We start from the raw sequence: 14,838 nt of genomic DNA, 5'->3' as shown, positions 1-14,838 counted from the left end.
CAAGCGCGTGCTCTCATAGACCGTCTGGTACACATCGGTAAAAATGCACTCTACGTTCAATTTGCAAGCGCCCATTTTCCGCAGCTCGCAAACTTTTTCCCGCTGCCCCGCTTTGGGCCATTCGCCTTTCATTCATTGCACTCAACCCCGTTTTGAAGCAAACGCTATTTGTTTAGGTGCATTTTGTCATGCGGAGCGGTAAATGTGGGCTGCTGAATTGCTGACGCTATTGCTGTTCGAGCCTATTTCTCTGCTGTATGTAGTTGTTGCTGTTTCTGGTGGTGTGGTATCACTTACAACGTGCGACGTTCAGGCGTGCAACCAATATTGCCACCTTTTTATATTGCCATGTGTTTGCTTGTAATTGCATTTCATCGATGTGTGAGTTAACTCATGTGGTACATACGTACACATGTACATATGTATGCGCGGGTGTGTGGGAATATGGCTGTCCACATTTGTTTATGCCACAGCGTGCTGCATATATCTCCATGCCGCTCACGCTGCAGATTGTGAAGTAAATCAGCCGGCGCTGACGCAGGCGTTGGCTTTGTGGCAAACTCGCTGCCCCCAGTTTTCAGGCTCCGCGGCAGGCAACCGGCCTGTCTACCACACAGTTTGCCGGCGTGCTTCGCATACTTTGGTTGCATTTTTTTCGCATAGTCGTCATCGTTCATCTTCATAGTCAGCACCGTCGCGTTAAGCTGGTTGCCACCAACAAACATTGCACCGACCGCAAATATCCGCATTTGCATTCTCAATCGCAATAGCATTTGAAATCACTTTATGTGCCGCGCGCCTTCGTTTCTTCACTGTTTTTTTGCAATTTTTTGTTTTGGCGCGGTTTGACTTTGTGGTCGCCCTACATAGCCTTGTACGTACATATATGTGTGTCGTGAGATTAGCGTGAGCGCGATAGTTTGTTTGGGCAAATTCTGAATGCCGCATGCTACATAGTGTCAGCCTGCAATCAAGTTTCCATATTTTGATTTATAATCGTGCTTCAGTTGCGCGCGATTGCCAAAGGCTACTACTGATTTGTCATATTTCGCGTACGAACCTGTATTATTTCCCGCGGTGCTAGTTTTGTTTTCATTAGCAATGTGTTGCTTCATTTACGACGTTTGTTGAGCTTTCGGTGAAAAATTGCCGTGTTTTTTTTCAAGTGAATTGAGTTTTTTGTGCTTTGGTCAAAACTACTGAGCGTTAGTGCACAAAAGTGTTATTCACAAAAACAGTAAAAAAGTATGACTGGACTCTATGGTGATTGTATACCCTCAATGAAATAAAAGAAAACTAAAACATAAAATCTGTCGGCCATAATATTAAGAGATGTGTTTTTAGTATCGCGTTATAAAAAGACAAGTCCAAGGTGCCTCATATTTGGATACTGCTTTATCCGGCGTGTTATTAAATTTGTGTATACTTTGAGATGTTTACCGAAGGTTTCGGCTTAAAACTAAATACATAGGTATCTTCTGAATATAAATATGGTTGGGTTGGACGCAGAACATAGCAAAAACCATCCTCTGGGTATAAATATACTTTGAAAAGGCCTGTCCTGCAGTAGGATCATAGAAGTCGCAACGCTAGATTTCTATCGCTACGCCACCTTTATATCTATGAATAACACATGGGCCTAAAAATATGCAACGCGAAAGCTGTGGAGTTTCCATAAAATATCTTAAGGACCATGGCGATGTTATATATCCGTGGAGGCGTTGTATATTTTAAGGTACAAGCTTTATTCATTTAGAGATTTTTAGCCATAGAAATTTAGCGTGGCGAGTTCTAGAATCCCAAAATATTCACCCCGCGGAGGCAGTATATAACTAGTATAAAACTGGATCCTTAAATTTTTGGAAATTCATGCAAGCGCAAAAGACTCTTTGTGTACTGTATTTTTTTCAAATCTTCTGTGAGACTTACGTACCACATTTTACAGTATCACTACTTGCGGCCGCCGCGGTCGAGTGGTGGCCTTCATTTATCAAATAGAGGTTGCCATCCGTACTGGAAACCATAAGATATAGTTGATGATTAAGCAACAAGAAAAAATACCGAAAAATTTTATTTTTAATAGCCTAACAGGTAATTAGAATATTAGGTTTCTTCCACAAGTTAGCGAGAGGCGAAACGAGCGAACTTAATGAGGTACCCCCAAACTCGCTATCGTCCATCCTTGTTGCTCTCAGATGCAAAATTTGTCGCTAAGCGAGCGGAAATATAACTTATTAAGCAGAAAAGTGGCGAATCGAAGGCGGCTACTGTCACTGCTCATAAATTAACATAGCAGAAGTAGCAGTCATCAAAGTGATTGTTTTGTTCTCTCCATTGCATAGGCACCCCGAACCTCATACAATGTCTTTGACCAATGGCCCCCTGTCTAAAGTGTTCACAGCACAGTTTACAAACAGTTTGGGATATCATATCCATATGCATTCATCTAAAATTTCCAATTTAAGTAGGAAAAGTAAGCACTTTTTGTAGGATCTGTTATAGGTTTTCGAAACTTTTTAACCGTGTATTCACCTCAAATGTAACAAAATACATTTGGCTCATTAAGACTACTTCTACGCGATGAAGATATGACATTAAAATTATTTTATTTATAGAAACGTACCGATAAGACTAAAAAGTGTTCACACGAAATTACTGATTTCAAATAATATACAAAAATGACGTTTGTCAAAACTACAATTTTTATGCTGACGCAAATAACTTCGATAGTTTATTATTAAACGAAGTAAATATTTAATTAATATAAGCTCGTAAAGTATAACTGACCGACCAATGAGTGTTATGCTAAGCAAAAGGAAAATATATTTTTCGTAAACGCTATGAAAATCAAGAGCAAACTTCTTACCAAAAGTCTTCATAGAAAAGATAAACAAACGAATCAATTTGCATTCATCAAGAGACATTATCGCACAATTTAAAGATTGAGCTATTTTCTTGCCGTTGGCAGATGTGAAGGCTGATTGAAGTGAACATTATTCACCATTAGTGTGCTGCCACCGACAATAGCTGTGAATTTTCACACCATTCTGCAACACCATTTTTCGCACGTGTTTTCCTGTGGCACAGTTTTCATCATTTTCTCGGTTCCGTTTCCGCACTGTTGAAGCAACCTAAGACTTTAAGGTTGCAAGTTGTTTGTGTGTTAGTGTTTTGAATAAGGCCACGGGCGTTTTTTGTGGTCCTCGTGTTTGTGCGCCCGTCACCCAGATTGCCCCTAGGCGTGCAACTCAATTGTAAATCAAATGTGCTAATCACCGTTTGGCTGACATTTCGCGCCTCTTTTCTCGTTGATTACGCCAGCTGCATCTATACTCGGATTTTCGCGTGCGTTGTCCATCCAAAACGCTGACATGTGTAAGAGCGTGCATGTGCTGTTACTCCTTCCCCTCCTTGCCATTGCTATTAAGTTATGCCCCTTTTTCGTGTTGCTGCCATAGTGTACATGGATTAGTTGTAAGCACAAACAACGAAACAATAACAACAACTCTGGCTGCTCAGCGGCAAATGGAACAATAATAATAGTAAAAGCAACACAGAGGACCCACCTTGGAAAACCGCTTTACGCTAATTTATGACTTAGTCATTACTGATGTTGTTTATGCGAGTGTTACTCGACATTGTTGTACATGTGTAGTTTGTGTTGTTTCATGTTGTAACAGCAAAGTGTTGCATCATTCCGGTAAATTAAATTACAAATACATACCACACATTTGTGTTGTTGGCCGGGGCAAATTGCTACAGCAGGAGTGTATTTATGTATTAACACTGCCAACCAGATTTTATTATTTGGTTTGAGTCTATGTTATTTTAGGTAAGTAATCTTTAAATTCAGTTATTCATATGTATATATGCACATAATTAGGTACATATTTCATGTTTGACATATGTACATATGTAAGTAACTATGTGTATATGAATGTAATAAAGATAACTTGGAGAAACAGAAATTGAAAGCTTCTCGATAGGCACAGGAGACACGAGCAGTAAAAAGGCACCAACGTTACGAGGTTTTTATAAGCTTTGACACATACACATATGCATATGTATAATGCCACCGGGCTTTGTTAATTTTTTTTTAGGAAATAAAGTCCGCGGGCGTTTTTTCCGCGGGCCTTTTTTCACTGCAGCGCTACACACCTGCTTAAATATTGTTACGATTAAATAATTTTTACTTGGGCATTGTCACGTTTTCTTATACCCAGTGCATTTGTTTAAGTTTCAGGAGTTCCCATGGAAACAGTAAAAGTCTATTTTTAAAGGTTGTCCAAACCAAAGGTCTAATATTTGAAACGCATGGCGGGGTAAATGCCAGACGTCCCGGTTTTCCTGGAAATGTCCCGATTTTAAGCTATTTGTCCCGGTGTCCCGGTCCAACCTAAAAATGTCCCGGGTCTCGTTTAAGTCTCCAGATTTTAATTGCAGAAATTTTAATAAAAGTTAAAAAATCTTTGCCAATGCCATTATTAAAATAGTTACATCTCCAGTGAGTTGAACTTTGCACAAGCAATATTTGAAGATCGATATACCCACAATACATACCTTTAAGAGCAAAGTGCCCTTCCTGATGCCAGTTAGCTCTTTTTTGTTTGCTCGTTTGTTGTTCGTCCGTGGTTTACTTCGAACGAAAGTTTTCGCGAAGTTTCGAAGTTTATAGAATATAGAAATGTGTGTTTATAGTGTTTTAGTTACCCCTAAAAAATGCCAAAGAGAAAGTATAAATTCGTTCCCGTTTTCACAGAAGAGTTGTCATTTGTTTATATTTTCTGACGCTATAGTACCTTAAAAGAGAGCCTCACTGAGTCATAGCTCCAATGTAGATAAATTTTGTCCCTTATTTTATCTCAATGGACTAACTGGCTGGCCAGAATGTAGTACCACAGTAGAGCGTAAACTATCGATGGTACTATCGATACTATCAAATGGTTCTATTTTTTTGAACTATCGAATGGTCGTTGGCCACTATCGATAGTCTTTATTTGAGAAAATATACATAATCGGAGTTCGAATTCCCTCCTCCCAAGTTTTCGGGGAAAATGCTACTCCTGGGAGTTAATTATTGGGGGATTTCTTTCTCTGGAGAAACAACTTTCCGGAGAACAAACTCCCGGGAATATTAAGAATTGGCCTGATTGTTTATATTATATGTACTACTGCAGTGTTTTATTTTTGAAAATGGGAATTTGGCAACATTGATTTGCTTACACATCACTATTTTTTACCTATTTCCGGGTTTTACACGGTTCAAGTATTGAATTCAATTCTGCTTGCTAGTGGAAGAGAGGGATTGAGAAGAAAAGGGAAGAGTACATATGCGTCTGTACCGTCAAGTGGTTTCAAGTTTCTATTTGCTTTTGACATTTTCGTTGTTTCCCATTGAAAGAGCAAAAACATGAAAACAAAAATAATTTAAGCGTGTAAAAGCAAATGGAAAACAGAATTACTTGAATCATGTAAATCGGATGTAATTAAATTTGAAAAAAAACGAGTTTGAATATCTTTTTGGAACCATATTATGGTGTTAGCGATTCTGCATTGATGGAATAAACTATTGATATAAGCCAGAGTTTGTAAAATTTTGAGGATCCTTGTATTTGTATTGTATTGTATTTTCCTTTGGATAAATAATCATGAAAAAGTCGGGGCACGGTTCGGCTATTTGTACAATGGTTTGGGTTTTTCTTGCAGACGCTTGAAATATGAACTTTTCCGAAAATTTTGGAGTGAGTTCTATGCAAAAGTACTGTGGCGTAGACGGACTTGGACTGATGAAAATTTTTTGTAATACATACAGTTTTCTTTACGTTTACCAGTGATTTGTTTTTCTGCGATTGGGAATTTTTGGTTTTTATGTTATCGGTTTAAAATATTTTAAAAAGCGAAGAGAAAGGACAAAGTTACTGAAAAGCGCTATATAACAATTAGCTAATTCTGAAGAAACTAAATAAAACTAAAAAGTTTATATATGTACATACCTTCATCAATGCATTTTAAAATTATCCGATAGTATCGATATTTTCAATGCAAACTATCGATAGTTTTACAGCTCTATATCACAGCCACAAGCTATTTCGCTAGCTACATCAGCTACATCATCAATAAAATACAACAACCACAGCTACATATTGTGGGCATTTTAGAGAATTTAGAATATTTTAACTTTTGACAGATATTGCTACATACCACAGCCTCACCATTCTGGTTAGCCAGTAAGGAAAGAAATTCGCTTAATATACAAATTAAAAATTACGTGTACAGAGTAGGGATGTGCGATGAATTGATTATTTAAAATTTTATTTAATCATAAAGTAAATAACTTAATTATTCGATTAATTGGAAATTATTATGATAAATTAAAAGTTTAGTTACTCGAGCAATCAAAATTTCGATTAACTAAAAAGAAAAATATTTGAGTAATTTGCTTTATGATTAATTAACATTATGAGTAAAATGAGTAACCAACATTTCAAAGTACTCCTTACCATATAACAGTTGAAGTTCCTTGATACTTTGAAAACAACGTTTCCAAGAAACTTTTGAAACGAAATTTCCAAGAAACGATAGCAAACGAGAAAGATTGCCGTGACCCACAGTTTTAAAACCACTGATCTGATTTTCGTAGAAAATGTACGGTTTCGTCGAAGTTATAACTGTTGCACTGGTTGGTCGAGCCAATAAAATAATCATTAAAAATATCAGGGTTTATTTTGAATGTCGCGTTGCTTTTTCCATGTATACCTAAGCTTTTCAAGTTTCGCCATAATTCCTTAGATGATAGTGAAGGACGCAGTTTATGGTTGTAATACCACCTTTTTGCCTGCCCGATAACGGTGGCTGCTTCATTGCGAGTCGTCTTATACATGCTCCATTCGAAATCAGCGTTCGACCTTCTCCATTTGGCATGCATTTTGTTGCGCCACTTTATCGCGAAACTCACTTTTTTTGTATAACACGGACAAGATTTATTACTAAAGTTAGCAGTGCGTATAGGGGCATGCCTTCCGAATAAGGCAGTTAAATTATCGTTAAGGTAGTCGAGTTTCTTATCAACTGTCTCTAGATACCAGCAATCATTCCAGCATATGCAAGAGCAATCCAAAAACAATGCACTACTTAGTGTCTAGAGAACGAAAGTCACGATACGTGAAAGCAGTACCAGCTGCTGCACAATTTAACACCACATCAACAGTGCAAAAGATATAAAAGAAATTTTGTCATACTTAAGTATATGGGACAAGTCAGAAGTAATAAAATGGTCTAAAAGACTGGAACTACAGTTGCTGGCATATCTGGTAGGCATAGTGTCGTTAACCACAACTAGTCCAGCTGCTGAGATGCGATCGCGCAGCTTAATGCTACTAGAGTCATTTACGGGCAAATAAGCATTAAAATTACCACTAATAACATATCACTCATACCCAGTAAAAAATACAGACAACTCGGAAGAGAAACAGTCCAACGGATATCATTTATATGTATTATATACACACGAAATTAAAATTTTGGTTGAACGATCGGAATTTCCTTCCGCGCAAGAAATTTTGTTAACAGTCATGTTAAATTTGTAAATATTTTGCACTGAACCGAAAAAGAAAAAGCCGTAAAACAACAAATAAGTACAACAAATAATCACGGCAGGAATATGTTAGACATGAGAAAAGCATAGCATGGAGATATTGGCTAAAAATGTTTTCAACCCTATTGAGTTAGAAGTATATCAGTGCCAGTACGGCGAATAATTTTGTCACCTGCTATAGTTTGAAGTTCAGGAATGGTCCGAAATTATTTTTGTGCAGAAAACTTCCACTCAAACCGTTTTGTTCTTTACTGAAGGTGCAATGACTTTTATTGGACCTATGTGTTTCGTAGGTTTATTTGTTGGTATGAATATGCCCCGCTTGATGTTGGTAGACATTTTCTCACTTTATTTTTCATTTACAACTAAGTCAATTAAAAATCTTTGTTCGTAGACGCACTTTGTCCTATGTCGACGAAACCAAAAGAGGAGGATATACATATGTATTAGCCAAGCTTTCTAAAAAGCTAAAACTTATAGGGATCTATGCTTTATTTTTAATTTTCGTTCCATATTGGGTCCCTAAATTTGTATGTACATATGTATGTAGATCAGTGAAAGTCGAAATTTTTTATTGATGCTAAAATTACTGCAATGCTATAGAAATTTAGCGATTTCCCATTGTATGCAATCGTATGGCTTCGCTTCCAGGCTCGACTCGCTTGTGAATGCTGATATCCCAACCGCAGTGGCGCACTGACATTCGCATTGTAGCCGGTTCGGTTTCGCCAACAACTGAGTGGGACAAATGTGCAATGAAATGCAATGTCGTTGTTCATAGCCTGCGCCATGTGATTCTTCATATTCGTTATTGTTGGGCTCATTATTTTTTCCGTCATCATTATGTTGAATGAGCGTCAACCTTGGCAGTGAGCATTGCACCGTCGCCACTACTAGTGTCATTGAACAGCGCGTTTGAAGTACATTAGGGCGGGTCCATTCGCCTGGGAGATTTTTTCGACTATGCGCGTATAGGACTGAAGGACTCAACGGGCGGTTCAAATTTGCGAAGAAACTATGGGACTAAAATCAATTTGGAGTTTGCCAAATTCCGAAAATAGGTTTCTTAGCATTTTGTGGTGGTATCGAAGTGTTTAAATTTTTTATAAATATGTACATGCTATAACGCGTTATTGGAGTCAGTTAAGGCGTGTCGCAAAGGGGTCAACATATGGCCGTTGGACTCAAAAAATTAAAAATATTTTTTTTTTTTTCATTTCATTCCAAAAATCGATACTATTAAGGTCGAGGGTTGAGGATTCGAGGGTTGAGGATTAGAAAATATGATATGTAATATATGTGTATAATAGATTGTCGTAAGCGCGATTTTGACGATTTTTAGTTTAGATGCAGTTTTATTTTTTAAAACAAGGTATTTCGATTGGTGTTATCAGTTTTTGCATATCTCCTTTAGTTTCCGAGATATTGAGTAATATTTGGCGGTTTTTGCAAGCCTGCAAGCGACTTGGCCAACATTTTGTTGTATGTGACGAAATATTTCACATACTACAAAATTTTCATACAGTTTGATGAAATTGATTACTTGCTAAAATATTGTGTTATGTGAAAAATTATAAGGTACATATAACAAAATCACACAGCGACAGATTGTCGAATGCGCTATGGCAACTCGTATTGACAATAAGCAACTTTGCATTTAGTTGCGAAAATGCTGTCATGCAGAATCACCACCGCCGGCATTGCCAGAAGAGCTTTGGGCGAAAGTACATATATTTGTTATTGTTACAAAACTGAAATAAAATAAATATTATAATAACTTTTTTAGCATTAAAGATGAAATATTATGCCCGGAATTGTGTATAGAAGAAAATAAATAATAGCGCATATGAAATAGTTCCAATCACACCATCAGCTGCTGAACAAAGCGGAGATGAATTGATTGACTGAACTAAATAAATGAATTGTTTTGTTTAAATATTTGTTGATTTTTATTCATTAACTTATTTCTCAGGTGTATTACAATCTCTATTTTGTCTACGAGCAATAACTAATTTCAGCTATGTCAGCACTTTGCTTACTTGCTGTGTGTTTGATTTATCGTATATCCTACAGCTGGCTAGCGTTTAACGTGAAAATGTAACATACGACAAAATGATTTTATAAAAAAGAGGCTGTAAAAGCTATATTAGTTACTGAAAATTTAAGAAAATTTGGTTTTGTACTTTAAATAGTATGTACATTCAAGCATTAAATTTTGGTCAAAAACGTTTGCGCTGCTTTTAAGAAATTTTGGCTGTATCTTTAACATCGATTTCCCAAAACCTGCCGAAGGCAACATACGACAATCTTTTACCCAGGCGACGATATGTAAAAATTTTCTTCCTACATTAAGGGACCACCCTAATGTAAATGCATTATATGTATACTTACATATATTGTAAATGCGTATAAGTGCGTGTGCTAGCATTGGTAGGCAGTATCTTTGCTCCGACGACTTTTGTTGTACAGCCGGTGACTTGCCACACCAGGCTGCGTGGCGTCGGCAGTTGCCGCACATTGCAGCAACTTACATAACAAATTGAAGTTCGCATTTATGCACAATACTTTGCCGGCAAGGCCCGATGCCACACATTTGCAGTCTGTCATGTGACAACTGTCTGGTGCTGGGGTTGCAAGAAGCCCACATACTTGCCACTTGCTACTTATACATGCTTGTACATATGTAAATACGTATGCATGCTCGCATACTTAAGGCTTATATTGCTCATTTTTGCTTATTATCGTGGTTGTTCTTGCAGTCCTTGCAATTCCACACTTTCGACTTCAATGTTTACGAAGGAACCGCCGCTACTGCCACTGTTGCATATGTACGTCGGCCGCTCGCTGCATACCAAAGTGTCGGCGCGTCAGCGTTTCAGGCAGTCATGCTGTCTGTATTCAGACTCATAGCTTCCGATCGGCCCCCACAGGCAAGATGTCTACAACCTCTTACTGTTAGCCCGCTAAACCAGCTTAGGGCGAGCTGCTGCTAGCTGCTTGCAGCTTACTGCATGCAACATGCAACACATTTATTGTGTGCAGCAGCTTTTGTTTGGACGTATGTACATACATCCATACATATGTATGTATATGAAAACAATCCTTTTCCCCTTCCGAGTAACGGGTTTGTTTCCAGCTTTTTGCCATTTGCTATTTCTGCATTTACAGTTCCTGAAGCCATTGCTGCTGCAAACAAAATATGCTACTGTTGTTGTTTTTATGCGGAGTTTTCTTGTATTTTTGTTGCCGCCACATTGGTGCTACGATAGTGCAATCTACCAAACAAAAATAATGGACGTAATTGAAAATACAAAATTTTGCCAGTCTAGACAGTAAATTATGTGACAATTGTTTCAGTAGTTTTTTATTTCTTATTTATGTGTATTATAAGTTTGGTCTTTTGTTTTGATTACGGATTTGTTGTTTTTTTGTTTGCATTCAAAATCAATTAAATTGTGCGTCGTGCAGAATACACACACAAAAAAGAGCTTTAGCACACGGACCATAGCCAAAATAAGTCTGCTCAACACAATTATTGCCCTGAAGTTTAATGGGCTATCATGCATACTCAAAAAAATTCTAAAAGATCTAAATAAAAAGTTGAAAATCTAGCTGAAACTTTGCAGATTTTTTATAATTTTTGCATAAAGTTTGAAATGTGGGTTTATATTGTGTTTGTTATATATAATGAGCTAGGCTTTTATGGAGACATAATAAACATTGAATAAACAAAAGAAAAACAGCCAAAATCGATCAAAATGTTGATGACTTAATCAGCTGATCACAAGTCTGTATATAAAATGGTTTTTATATTAACGATCTCAAACCAGTTTACAATAGTGGTATTCACCAAATTGAGCAATTCTAATGAATTCGATTCTAATAAATTTTAAATGTGCTCTGTCAAAATGTTATTTTATTATAGCTTACGTACATATGTATGTACCTTTGTATACAATAAAAGTTTAATAAGAGCAATTCTGTGTGCATACATTTGGAAAAGATGTTTTTGGGTAGGAAATGACGTTTTTTCAGAGCAAGAGGGACGTTTTCTCATGCCGAAGACCTGGCAACAGTGTATGTCAGTTTGGTGAAGAGTCCAGTGGTGAATACATTGGCTGTCTGTTGTTATCGCACCTTTTCGACGTGAGCTTCTACATTTTTGGACATTAGTGGTTCGAGTCGATGTTTGGGCCTCAAAGTTTACGTACGTCTAAACCAGTGTGTCTTCCGTCTATCACAGTATGATTGATTTTATTTTTCTTGTTTTTCGATCTGGAGACAGCCACGTATGATATTTTTATGCTTGAGCCTAGTATTGCGTACACCCATGTTTCAGGCCCTGGCGAAGTCGATCAACTTCAGTCCGTTATTGGATGTTTCGTTGTCGAGGCTGAATTTTCCGATGGTGGTTCCAAAGATCCAATACTTGCCTACCCTGCCAAGTTACCTTCTAAATAATTCAGCCAACCCTCCTATCCCTTTGGAAAGCTTGACTTTCATTATTCCTATTCGGAATTTACGTCTGGTGTCTATATTTTATGTAAGAATGTACAAAGTACAACTGTGTACAATTTGCTCCTTTGAATAGAGCCCTATTTGAGCTAAATGGTGTTCCTGCAACGAAGCTCTCCCAGCCCCGTGGAGCTGTTCGTAGCCAACGCACAGAGCGGTATTTTCCAAACACACTTTTTTCTTCTTTAACTGAACACAGGGTGAAGAGAATATAATTATTGACTAGATTCCGTTATTTTTTAATCCCTCTTTGCTTTAATTCGCTCGCTCCGCGCTGTCAAAGTACCGCGTTGATAAATGTTTATTTGGTTTTTAGATGTGTTTAATACAAATCGAAGTTGTAAAAATCTGCTTTAAATCGTGTGTTAATTTTTTAAATTATATTAAATTAGATAATTGTAAAGCAGAGAATTTAGTTTAATACAAATATAATATGAACTGGTACCGGCAGAGTTACAAGGAAAAATATCGTATTTTTGCAAATTTTAATGGATTCGAGAAATGAACTACGTCATAAAGTTATGTAACACCACTCAACGGCGCTGAGATTCTTATTTGGGTGTCATGCTTGACAGTTCGTAGTTTGGAAACAAACAAAAAAAACTGCTGAAAAGGTGCGTTTGCTGTGCACTGACCATTGGAAATATTTACTACTGCCGAAAAATAAACCGGAAATATTGCTGAAGTACTGTACCTGTTTTTTTTACATGTACAGCGTGTTCTGTAAAAGTGTTCAATGAGTAAAGGGGAGTGATAGGAAAGTCAAGACGCCCGACAACGTTAAGAGGGGAGGCTGGGACGGTGAAGGAGGAGGGGTTCAATATAAAAATTTGGAGAGTTGCAGGTAGAAAATAGTCGTCAGTACATTTAGAAAAAAATTCTCTACTTAAGGGTATGTTCTAGTAAAAATTTGAAAATAAGCTTTTAAGGCAGTAAAATCCTATGATTTTTTTTCTCAAACTACACATATATATGTATCTCATTACTTTAAACAATCAATTCTTGTAAATATGTATGTATATATATCCAAAGGTTTCTAGGAAACGACTCTAACGAGTTTGATGGAATTTTGTATTCAGATAATATTTTTAATTTTATGGGTATCTGGAGATATTTGTACAAAGTTACCACGTATTCGAAATTATTTATAATTACTAATTCTAAGAAGGCACAAAAGATTCACTAAAAAATGAAAATCAAAAGACATTTCAAATAAAACAAACTACTATATACTGTAGTTAGTTCGATGAGTGTATGAAATTTCTGCGTGTTAGATAAGGTGCAAATTATTTCAATTAAACTCAACATAATGGTTACTCCGTATAGTGTTTTTTCAATCATATGTTATTTTGATTTAATTTGGTTTTTTAATCCTACTATATGTAATTGAATGAATTTCAAAGCCGTTAGCGTAGTAATTCATTGAAATTAATTGAATTACATTTTTTGACAGGTGGAAAACCGTCTCATGTTCCATATCCATACTGTTAAAATTAATTTAACCTATCATATACATCGAATTTAATTTTTAAGCAAGTGGCAGCCTTGTTAAAAATAGTTTCAAACTATAACCTTATTAAATTTTTCAGTCTTGCACCAATATTGTTATACATATTTCAGTTACTTACTTCCCTTGAATTAAAGTTGAATTTAATTTTTAAACAGATGGTAATCCTCCCACATGTTGTTTAGAAATAAAGCCCTTTCGAAAACATCCCGATTAATACCCATATTGTAGTATTAATCTAACTTAATTACATTCAATTTCTTAGCAGGTGGCAACCCTTTTTATGTTCTAACCTAGATAACAACCTTCTCCGCGGCGATATGAATACGTAGGTATCAATGTTTCCACAATCGGACCTCGATACCATAGAGTCTATCGTTGTCAAACTTCAAGCAACTTTATTTTCGTTGTTTTCGTCGAATACTTGAACATCCTCCCACTCTATTTATTTGATTTTAAACATTTACAGTTTTAAATATTGTAACACGTCGTTTCTAAACATTTTGAGTTAAAATTTCCATAAAAATAATTTTGACCGCCTAAATCGATCAAATACCTCTATGTGCAACGATTTGATTATTTTTAAGTAGAAACTAAGTAATTTGTTGTTTTTTTGAGATTTTTTCATTTGGCTGTCCAAGTAATAAATTTCGATGAGATATCTTAATTTGTGCTTTAGGTATTGTGTGCATGGACAGACAGACATGGGTTAATCGACTTCTCTAATCGTACTGAGTATTTAGTATATCTACGTCTATATGTATATCGATTTTTTTAAGCTTTTGCAAACAACCGTTATTCAAACAAAGTATTTATTTATTGGATTTGACCTTTGGTGGCGAGATGAAAATGATGATTACCGCTGTTGCATTGCAATCATTATTGCCATATGTACTTCACTTATTCTGATTAAAAATATTAAATTCTGTGTAAATTTAGTCATGCTGCCCTTTCAAAAGTTATTTGCTAACAATGTTTCATTAACCTAATTTTTTGAAAGATTCACCAGACTTTTTTATACCCGAGCGCACTTGTGCACAAGGGTATCATAACTTTGTTCACATAACGGTTGTTTGTAACAGGCAAAACGAATCGAGATAGATATAGACAAATGTATACATAAATGGTCAGAATGAAAAGAGAAATCGATTAAGCGGTGACTGTCTGTCCGTCCGTCCGTCCGTCCGTCTGTGCACACGATAACTCGAGTAAAAATTGAGAT

General features: G+C 36.4%; 1 protein-coding gene across 3 annotated transcripts in view; it reads left to right on the top strand.

Annotated features, from left to right (window-relative positions):
* The first annotated feature begins 601 nt into the window (after nt 1-601).
* The window catches only part of LOC118738046, a 76,569-nt gene continuing 62,332 nt past the window's right edge, over nt 602-14,838 (top strand). Inside the window, exons 1-2 of one of the 3 annotated variants that reach the window (XM_036468942.1) lie at nt 602-1,372; nt 2,616-3,832. The gene's annotated coding sequence lies outside the window, so the exon portion shown is untranslated. Of the gene's footprint in view, nt 1,472-2,615; nt 3,833-14,838 lie in introns of all 3 variants that reach the window. The other 2 variants (XM_036468941.1, XM_036468943.1) reach the window with 2 other exon arrangements.

The sequence above is a fragment of the Rhagoletis pomonella genome, unplaced genomic scaffold (assembly GCF_013731165.1).
Source record: "Rhagoletis pomonella isolate Grant_MI unplaced genomic scaffold, Rhpom_1.0 Rhpom_scaffold_00004, whole genome shotgun sequence".
NCBI classification, from domain to species: Eukaryota; Metazoa; Arthropoda; class Insecta; order Diptera; family Tephritidae; genus Rhagoletis; species Rhagoletis pomonella.
Note: the sequence above shows the minus strand (reverse complement) of the source record. Positions and strands in the feature narration are given on the sequence as shown.